Source organism: Heterodontus francisci, chromosome 40 (genome assembly GCF_036365525.1).
Source record: "Heterodontus francisci isolate sHetFra1 chromosome 40, sHetFra1.hap1, whole genome shotgun sequence".
In the NCBI taxonomy this organism is placed as follows: Eukaryota; Metazoa; Chordata; class Chondrichthyes; order Heterodontiformes; family Heterodontidae; genus Heterodontus; species Heterodontus francisci.
This window is the reverse complement of record NC_090410.1, coordinates 13,096,945-13,107,159: the sequence shown is the minus strand read 5'-3', so window position 1 is coordinate 13,107,159 and position 10,215 is coordinate 13,096,945. Positions and strand designations below refer to the sequence as shown.

The window sequence follows — 10,215 nt, the reverse complement described above, 5'->3', positions numbered from 1 at the left end:
AACAAAAACTCTTTAGATATTGCCTCAAAGTTTTCCACTTTATTTTTCTTCTGCTCTTTTCTGTCTCTATTTGCAGTGTGTTTTGCATATGCATGCTAGTATGGGTGTGTCATGTATCAACCGAATTAGAGTTTAAGTTTAGGCTTAATGACTTTTAATTTTTCTTCTTTAAACCTAAGAAAGCCTGTTTGTGCTGGTTTCTTTGCCTTATAATTGGAAATCGGTGAACAAGGATTCACCAAGGGGGAGCTAAAAACGTAATGTGTTTAAAAATAAAACCCTGTTACGGTAAGACCAGGTGAAGGCTGAGAGGGACCCAAAGACACCGTTCTCACCGGGTTGTAACACTAGAAATCCGAAACAAAATCAGAAAATTCTGTAAATACTCAGCAGATCATGCAGCATCTGTGGAGAGAGAAACATAATTAAGAGTTCTAGGTAGGTGGCCTTTCGTCAGAACAGGTCGTTATATCATTGCTGTTGGGATCTTTCTGTGCGAAAATTCACATTTTCTTTCCTGAGAGCGTGCAAACTCAGTTGGGCATTGAAAAGCATGGGAATGCCAGACAGCGATAAACCAACCGCAAGCCTTTCAGCTCCCTGCATCGTCAATCAGTCACGTTCCAGCCAATGGAGCTGACGCCTTTCTACCCATTCATAAAAAAGTAGCTATCAGAAGTGGCCAATGAGAATCAGCCAATGGGAGGTTGACGTCGGCCTTCGTCACAATGGGGTGCGGGTTGAGGGCGGGGCCAGTGGGTGGATCACGGAGCCGGAAGCAGCAATGGTGGTGAAACACGTGGGGGACGCGAAGCAGCTTCAGAACATGTTAGGCCAGACCGAGCAGCTGGTAGTGGTTATGTATTCGGCCGAGTGGTGCGGCAACTGCCGGATGATCCGGCCGCACTTTTACAACCTGTCAGAGCAGCTCGCCAACGTCGTCTTCGTCGAGGTGGACGTGGACGACGCGGAGCCGCTGGCCCGGTCCGCCGGCATCACCTGCATGCCCACCTTCCACTTCTACAAGCGCTCGACCAAGATGGGAGAGTTCTCGGGAACTAAGAGGGAGAAGCTGGAGCACCTGCTGGACGAGCTGCAGTGAGCAGCCTGTTAGAAGTTAAAGCAAACAAACAAAAAAATAGACAAAGAAGCACAAAAGAAAAAAAAATAACTGAAGTTTGAATTCTCTGGATAAATAAATCTGTAACTAAAAATATACAACCAGAGAAAATAAGGGAGGCAATTTTTAAAATTCATTCTTGGGATCTGTGCACCACCGTTTATTGCCCATCCCTCGTTGCACTGGGAAGGTGATAGTGGTCCGCCTTCTTGAACACTGCAATTGTGGCAGTTTTGATGCAACTTGTTTGGCCATTTCAGACAGCAGTCAAGAGTCAATCATAGTGGTTATGGGCGTCAAATGAGATTTAGGAAGCAGTGGGTTGTTGGATCAGGACTGGTTTGGAGTGACAATTGTATTACTCCCACATTAAGAAAGAGCTAGCATTCATATAGTGCCTTTCATGTTCTCGTGACATCCCATTGTACGATGTGAGTAGCACTCTCACCTCTGATTCAGAAGGTTGTGGGTTCAAGTCCCACTCCAGAGAAAATCCAGTGCTGGAAGAATGCTACACCATCGGAGTTGCCACCTTTTGGATTAAACTGAGGCCCGGTGTGCCCTCTCGGATAGATGTAAAAGAGCCCACTGCACTATTTTGAAGAAGATTAGAGAAGTTCTCCCTGGTGTTCTGGCCAACTTATATCTGAGCCACATCACTAAAACAGGTTATCTGGTCATTATCACATTGCTGTTTGTGGGAGCTTGCTGTGGACAGATTGGCTGCTGTGTTTCCTACATTGGCTGCATTTCAAAAGTATTTCATTGACTGTAAAGTGCTTTGGAACATCCTGTTGTGAAAGGTGCTATATAAATGCAAGTTCTTTCTTTTCGCAGCTAATTACTTTTGGAAGTGTAGTCACTGTCTCTTAGATTTGCTTCTGCCTAAAGTAACTGTTACTTGGTGATTTGTAACCTTCATCCTTTAGGAAAATAATGTGTGTTCCACCACTCTGAATAAGTATCTTAACACAGAGATTTGGGTGACAAATCTGAAAGCATTCATGGCTCAGAGCAGTTTTCAGTAGGGTTTAGGATAAAGAAATTCTGAATTTGCAAATTTGTGACGAGCTGGTACTCTTCTCCCAACCCCTCTTTCCGTTCCAATTTTCTGCTGAAAATGTTGCCTCTTGAAGGGGTATGATTCCACGGGAAATGGTAGGCATCGAGAACCCTGCCCAAGTCACTATCTTGCTGTGAGTCGACAGGACATGCAGCTGCAGAATGCCATAATTCTGTCTTCACACACTTTTCCAGCAGGAATTATTGGGTAGCAGTCAGGAATAGGAACCCTTACTGATTTTTCTTTTTAGCCCAGTGGTTCTGAGATCAATTGTAGCATCTCCAATAAACACCTGTGTTGGATCATCAAACACAGCAGGAATTCAGCCAGGGACATCCTTAGCTGTATGATTAAGGGGTGCCTTTATTGAGTGATCGAGAAAGTGCCACTGTTCCATTCGTTCATTATCAAGCGCTGACACAAATGTGTGACTGATTTTTGATCTAGTTTCTTTATGAACATGTTTCTTTTGACAATAGGAACAGCCGCTCAAGCCTGTTCTGCTATTCAGTTAGATCATGGCTGATATGTATTGTAATTTCCTTTGCCAGTTAGCCAGGTTTTAGAGAGAGGAGAAATGCTTCAAAGACCGCAGGTAGGAGGGATCCTCATGCAGAGTGCCTATTGCGGCCAGACTCGGTGACAAGGGAAGCCACTGTACCCATCTACCTTCATTGTAGTAGAAAACCCCATGATTTCCCCTGTCCCATCATAACATCTACATTCCGCTCCAACGATTCCTGAGTTTCTGCCTCATTCCCCTTCCTGGAGCCTCTTCCAGATAGTGATCATTCTGAATGACAGAGTGCTTCCTGATATCCTTCCTGAACTTGCCTTTGGCCTTTAACTTGTAAAATTTCACCAGATTACCTTTTTTTAATAAAAATATAGTATCCTGTACAGCACTAAGTACCTCCCACCTTCGCCTCCTTTTAACTGAAGAGTTTTTCTCAATTTTCCTTGTCCATGAGACATCAGTTTTGTGGTCATTCTCTCCACCACTTCCAGGGTCTCGATGGTCATCTGTGCCTTGATGACTGGAACTGGACACAGTATTCAAGGTGCAGCCTAAACAGAGCCCACTACACCTCCAGCATATAAAAACATAAGAAATAGGAGCAGAAGTAGACCATTCAGCCCTTTTGAGTCTGCTCCGCCATTCAGTAGGATCATGGTTGATTTTCTAGTTCAACTCCATCTTCTGCAGTATCCCCATATCCCTTCATTCCCTTCGTATCCAAAAATCTGTACCTTTGTGACATGAATACACCCAAATCTAAGCATCCATAGCTTGCTGTTGTAGAGAATTCCAGCGGTTCAAAACACTGAGTGAAGAAATTTCTCCTCACCTCAGTCCTAAATGACTGACCCCTTAATCTGAGACTGTGACCCCTGCATCTAGACTCCCCAACATGGAGAAACATTCTGCCAGCATCTACCTTGGCAAATTCTTCAAGAACTTCATGTTTCATTGAGATAAAAGTTCATTTTTCTAAACTCTAGGGAATATAGTAAAGGCCTGCTCGGGTCTGCAAATGAAACCCAATCTGAGTCTGACAGAACCACATTCGACCCGGCCCGAGTCCTTTCATTTTTTCCCGTGCCCGACCCGACCCCCAGAATAAAGTTGGTTATATTAAAGAGGTTGTGCCCTACCTTCGATGGAATCGCTCCTGCAGACGAGTGTGGAGTGTTTCCCGCCTTGGCGTCCTGGCTGTCACTGTGTCTGACCCAGCCTGAGCCTGAATGCCAGACCCGGAAGAGCTACCCAACCCAACCCAACCCGAACCTGACACGGGTTCCGGTCGGGTAGCCATGCTCTCGAATATAATCCCATTCAACTCCATTGCACCTCCTAAGACAATTGTCTCATCCCAGGAATCAGTCTGGCAAACGTTCATTGCACACTCTCCAAGGCAAGTATATCCTTCCTTGGGTAAGGATGCCAAAATTGTACATGGTACTCCAGGTGTTGTCTTACTAAAGCTCTATGTAATTGTAGTAAGCCTTGTTTACTCTTAGCCTTATTTACAAAGGGTTGGAGTATAACATACCATTTGCCTTCCTAATTGCTTGCTGTACCTGCATGGTAACTTTGTGTTCCATGTAAAAGACATCTTGGCTTCTGGTCCAAATAGTTTCATCCTCTCAAAATGAAATTTTTGGACTTAAAATTTATCCCTTTCACAAAAAACTTGAATCTATCCCACTTTATTCTTGCAAGGCTTGAAAAGAAGATCAATGACCCTTACATCAACCCACAGCAGAAAAAAATCAGCAGCAGTCTGTTAACAGAGAAACTGTTCCTTTACAGACACACAGCTGTTTAGTGAAGGTTGTTTATAAAAGCCTCCAGCAGAAGGTGTTGGGGTATTTAATTTACAGAGAGTATTAGTGTTAAAATATTGATCCAAGGTGCCAGGTTGGTGTTACTGTAAATTAGGGTGCAGCTTATGGCTGCTCACATCAAACCAGCCATGCCCATGTCAGAATTGTAATTAAAATGAGAGGCTGTATGGAGATATGATTTCAAGTCTATTAGTGGTTTACATCCCAGGAGATTTTCTTAAGAGGTGCAAATTCAGCAAGGAACATTCTGTATTTAGCAATGAAGATTGAGTATGGACAATGTGAAGAGACTAGAGAAGCTGGGAATGTTCTCCTTAGAAGGTTAAAGGGGGAGCGTTGATAGGAACATAGGAGCAGGAGTAGGCCATTCAGCCCATTGAACCCCCTCCGCCATTCAATACGATCATGGCTGATCATCCACTTCAATGCCTTTTTCCCCACACTATCCCTATATCCCTTTGTCATTGGTATTTAGAAATCTGTCGATCTCTGCTTTTAAACATACTCAGTGACTGAGCTTCCACAGCCCTCTGGGGTAGATAATTCCAAAGATTCACAACCCTTTGAGTAAAGAAATTTCTCGGTCCTAAGTGGCTTCCCCCTTAATTTGAAATTGTGTCCCCTGGTTCCAGACTCCCCAACCAGGGGAAACATCTTACCTGCTTCTACCCTGTCAATCCCTTTAAGTATTTTGTAGGTTTCAATGAGATCACCTCTCCTTCTTCAAAAATCTAGAGAATACAAACCCAGTTTCCCCAATCATAACATATCATTAGCCTTCCTAATTGCTTGCTGCACCTGCATGTTAGCTTTCAGTGACTTATTGATGAGGACACCCAGGTCCCTTTGTACATCTACACGTTCTAATCTCTCACCATTTAAGAAATACTGTGCACATCTATTCCTCCTACCAAAGTGGATAACCTCACATTTTTCCACATTATATTCCATCTGCCATGTTCCTGCCCACTAAGTCTGTCCAAATCCCCTTGAAGCCACTTTGCATCATCCTCACAACACACATTCCCACCTTGTTCTGTGTCATCTGCGAACTTGGAAATATTACATTTGGTTCCCACATCCAAATCATTGAGAAAAATTGTGAACAGCTGGGGCCCAAGTACTGATCCTTGTGGTACCCCATTAGTCACAGCCTGCCAACATTAGAATGACCCATTTATTCTTACTCTGTTTTCTGCCTGTTACCCAATCCTTAATCCATACCAGTATATTACCTCCTATCCCATGTTCTTTAATTTTGCTAACCAACCTCCTGTGGGGACTTTTATCAAAAGCCTTCTGAAAATCCAAGTATACTACATCCCCCAACTCCCCTTTATCAATTCTGTTAGTAATATCCTCAAAAAACTTGAACAGGTTTGTCAAACATGATTTCCCATTCATAAATCCATGTTGGCAATGCCCAGATTATTATTCAAGTGTCCATTTATCAAATTCTTTAGAATAGATTCTAGCATTCAAGGGGAGGCAGTGGCGTAGTGGTAATCTCACTGGACTAGTAATCCAGAATCCAGGCTAATGCCCTGGGGACATAGGTTCGAATTGATGGTGAGATTTGAATTCAATTAATAAAAATCTGGAATTAAAAGTTAGTCTAATGGTGACCATGAAACAATTGTTGATTTTTGTAAAACCCCATCTGGTTCACGAATGTCCTTTAGGGGAAGGAAATCTGCTGTTCTTACATGGTCTGGCCTACCTGTGACTCCAGACCCACAGCAATGTGGTTGACTTTTAACTGCCTTCTGAAATGGCCGAGCAAGCCCCTCAGTTGAAGGGAAATTAGGGATGGGCAATAAATGCTGGCCTACATCCCACAAACAAATAAATTTTAAAAAATTTCCCTGTTACTGGTGTAGTTCTGTCTGTCTGTAGTTCCCCATTTTCTCTCTCCCTCCCTTCTTAAATAGTGGGGTAACATTTGCTACCTTCCAATCTGCAAGAACTGTTCCAGAATCCATAGAATTTTGGAAGATAATCGCCAGTCCATCCACTATCTCCATAGCTACCTCATTCAACATGCTGGGATGTAGAATATCAGGTCCCAGGGACTTATCAACCTTCAGCCCCATTAATTTCTCCAATACAACCTTCTTACTAATACTAATTTCCTTCTATTCCTCATTCTTCCTAGTCCCTTGGATCTCTAATTCTGGGAGATTTCTTGTATCTTCCTCAGTGAAGACAGACACAAAGTAATCATTTAGCTTCTCTGCCATTTCTTTATTCCACATTATAAATTCTCCTGACTGCCTGCAATGGACCCACATTTGCCTTAGCCAAACGTTTCCTTTTTACGTACCTGTAGAAGCTTTTAGTCCGTTTTTATGTTTTTTGCTGGTTTACCTTCATAGTCTATTCTCCCTTTCTTTATCAGCTTCTTGGTTCTCCTTTGCTGTATTCTAAAATCCTCCCAATCCTCAGGTTTACTACTATTTCTGACAACTTTATAGGCCTTTTCTTTTAATCTTGTACAATCCTCAACTTCCTTTGTTAGCCACAGTTGACTGACATTTCTTATTGGGTTTTTGTGCCTTGAAGGAATGTATAGTTGCTGTAAACTATGTAATAATTCTTTCAAGACTATCCATTGCCTATGTACTGTCATACCTTTTTATGTATTTCCTAATTTGCCCCGATACCTTCATAATTTCCATTGTTCAAATTTAATACCCTGACTTCAGATTGAACTACCTCACTTTCAAACATAATGTAAAATTCTATCATATTATGGTTACTCATCGCTAAAGGTTCTTTTACAACAAGATTATTAATTAGCCCTTTCTCATTACATTAATACTAGATCTAAAATAGCCTGTTCTCTAGTCGGTTCCTCAACATACTGCTCTAGAAAACCATCCCTAACATACTTCAGAAACGCGTCCTCCATAGCATTAGTGCTCATTAAGTTTACCCAGTCTATATGCAAATTGAAGTCACCCAAGATCACTGCGTTACCCATGATACACGCTTCTCTAATCTGATTACTACCATGCCCCACACTACTGTTTGCTGGCCTATAAACAACTCTTACCAATTTTTGCTGCCCCTTGCTGTTTCTTAGCTCCACCCAAACAGATTCCACATTTTTGTCTTCTGATCTGCAATGCTCCCTTACTAATATATTGATCCCAATCCTTATTATCAGCACACCACCACCTCCATTTGCTTTTTGCTTGTCCTTCCTAAACGTTGAATACCCTTGAATATTCAGTTCCCAGTCTTGGTCACCCTGTAGCCATGTTTCCTAATGGCAATAGCAATGGGTTGATAGAGGTGCTCAGAATTATGAGGGGATTTGATAGAGGGTAAAAAACGATAAACTGTTTCTGCTGACAGGAGGGTCAGTAACCAGAGGATACTGTGGTTATCTTAAAGTGGCTGTATAAATGCAAGTTGTCATTGTTGTTGACACAAATTTAAGGTCATTGACAAAAGAACCAGAGGGGAGATGAGAACTTTTTTTTTGCAGGGAGTTGTTATGATCAGGAGTGCGCTGCCTGAAAACAAAGCAATAGTAACTTCCAAAAGGGAATTAGATATATACTTGAAAAGGAAAATTTTGCAGGAGTATGGGGAAAGAATATAACTAATTGGATAGCTCTTTCAAAGCTACTGAGTTTATAAGTTTCCCTTTGTTTTATTCAATGTTATTAAAGAAAAAAAGATGTATACCTTGTGCCTATGCCCACAGGAACTGGATTAAGACTGATCAAACTCATTTCACATATGACCTTTATCGTAACAGGAATCACTCATCCCATCAATTTCAGGTCCCTGCGTCTAACCCACGGCATCGTTCAATTAGCTGTTTTTATAGGAATATAATAAGCAATGTGCTTTTTAAAAAAAAAGTTAACATTTTATTACAGTGATGGTTGTGGCCTTGCTAATGAGCAGCTCGTGCCTTATGTGAGACATTGAATATTACCCATTGCTCATCTCTCTCTCTCCAGGGCAAACTGGCTTTTCTTTCCTGTGGTCTTTCTCTCAATAAGCACAATCACATTGGAAGTGATTTACACATCTGTTTCTGCATTTATATAGCGCCTTTCACAACCTCAGGATGTCCCAAAGACAATGATAACTGAGCAGTAAATATTGGCCAGGACACAGGGGAGAACTCCCCTTGCTTGAAGTAGTGTCATGGAATCTTTTATGTTCACCTGAGGGGTTTAACATCTCATCCGAAAGACAGCACCCTCTGACTGTGCAGCACTCCCTCAGTACTGCATTGAAGTAATTGCCAGTTCTATGTGCTCAAGTCTCTGGAATGAGACTTGAACCCATGCCTTTATGACTCAGATGAGATTACTATCACTGAACGAAGGATGACACAGGAATTGATGAATTCAATGCAGTAGAACAGATAGAAAGATACTCCGATTAATGACTTGTCCAAAACACAACACCGACGACAATGCAGAATTGTACGGGAGTGGGAAGGTGGTGTAAATATCACAAGCCAGAAACTCAAAAGAAGTACACCCATCAGCAACTATCCGAGCTCTCTGGTTCTGGATGTGACGTCTCTTGAAAGATAAAAGCTTTGCACACAAACTGATTGGATAAGTAGTATGTCACTCAAAACAAATAGCTCTCCTCCCCAATACGTTGCTGTGCAATTCTTACTGACATTAATTGCAATATTTCCTGACAGATTTCACTTAGGATTGACAGACTTCCATTAGAAAACCCCATGGCAAATGTGCACCCTTTAAGGTAGAGAGGTTTAAGGAAAGAATTCCAGAGCTTAGCAGCAGAAGGCAGGATCGCCAAAGGAGAGGCTAAGGAAATCAGGGATGCACAAGAGGCCAGAATTGGAGGAGTGCAGAGATCTGTGAAGGTGGCAGGGCTGGAGGAAGTTACAAAGATAGGGAGGGATGAGGGATTTCAAAATAAGAGAGAATTTTAAATTTGAGGCATTGTTGGCCGAGAGCTAATGTAAGACAGTGAGCGCAGGGGTGAGCAATATGCAAGTCACATTTGGGTTAAGTCTGATCTCTAAACCCTTCCTTGGATTCAAAAATACTGTTAAACTCCCAAAACCCAGAGTCATCAGGTACTGCAGTTCAATGTCTCATGCACGCTTTACCCATATGACTCTGGGAGTAGAGCATTTTGTATTGATGGAGAGCATCAATCGCCATGTACCGACCATTGTGACAGATTTCTGGAGAAGGATTTAGAGGACTTTTTTGCATTATACTTTGAGACATTTGTATGAGTTTATTATTAAATACTCTTACCTGTTCCTTTCCCAAGTATTACTGATTAAACTATACTGACAAAAATTAAAGCTTGTTGCTGAATTTACTGAGTCGCTTATGAAAATTATGAGGACTGATAAGTGTTTTGAAAATTGGTACAGGAAATGGCAGCAAACCCGATAGACGAATTTTATTATCCCCAGGCCCAGCTATTCCATTTTTGGCCTCTTAAACATCCCTAGACTCTTCGCTCAAAAATTCATGGCTGTGCTATCTAGGCCCTGTGCTATCGCATTGCCTCCCTAAATCACTCCGCCTAACCTTTCCTGCTTTAAAACCCTCCATTAAAACCTCTTTTGACTAAGCTTTTCATTATCCTTCCTAATATCACTTTTGGTTTGGTGTCAATCTTTGTCTCATTATGCTCCGATGAAGCTTTGGGACATTTTTCT

General features: G+C 41.9%; 1 pseudogene; it reads left to right on the top strand.

Moving 5' to 3' along the window:
* The first annotated feature begins 771 nt into the window (after window positions 1-771).
* LOC137353221 (thioredoxin pseudogene) lies at window positions 772-2,218 on the top strand (annotated as a pseudogene).
* The last annotated feature ends 7,997 nt before the right edge of the window (window positions 2,219-10,215 follow it).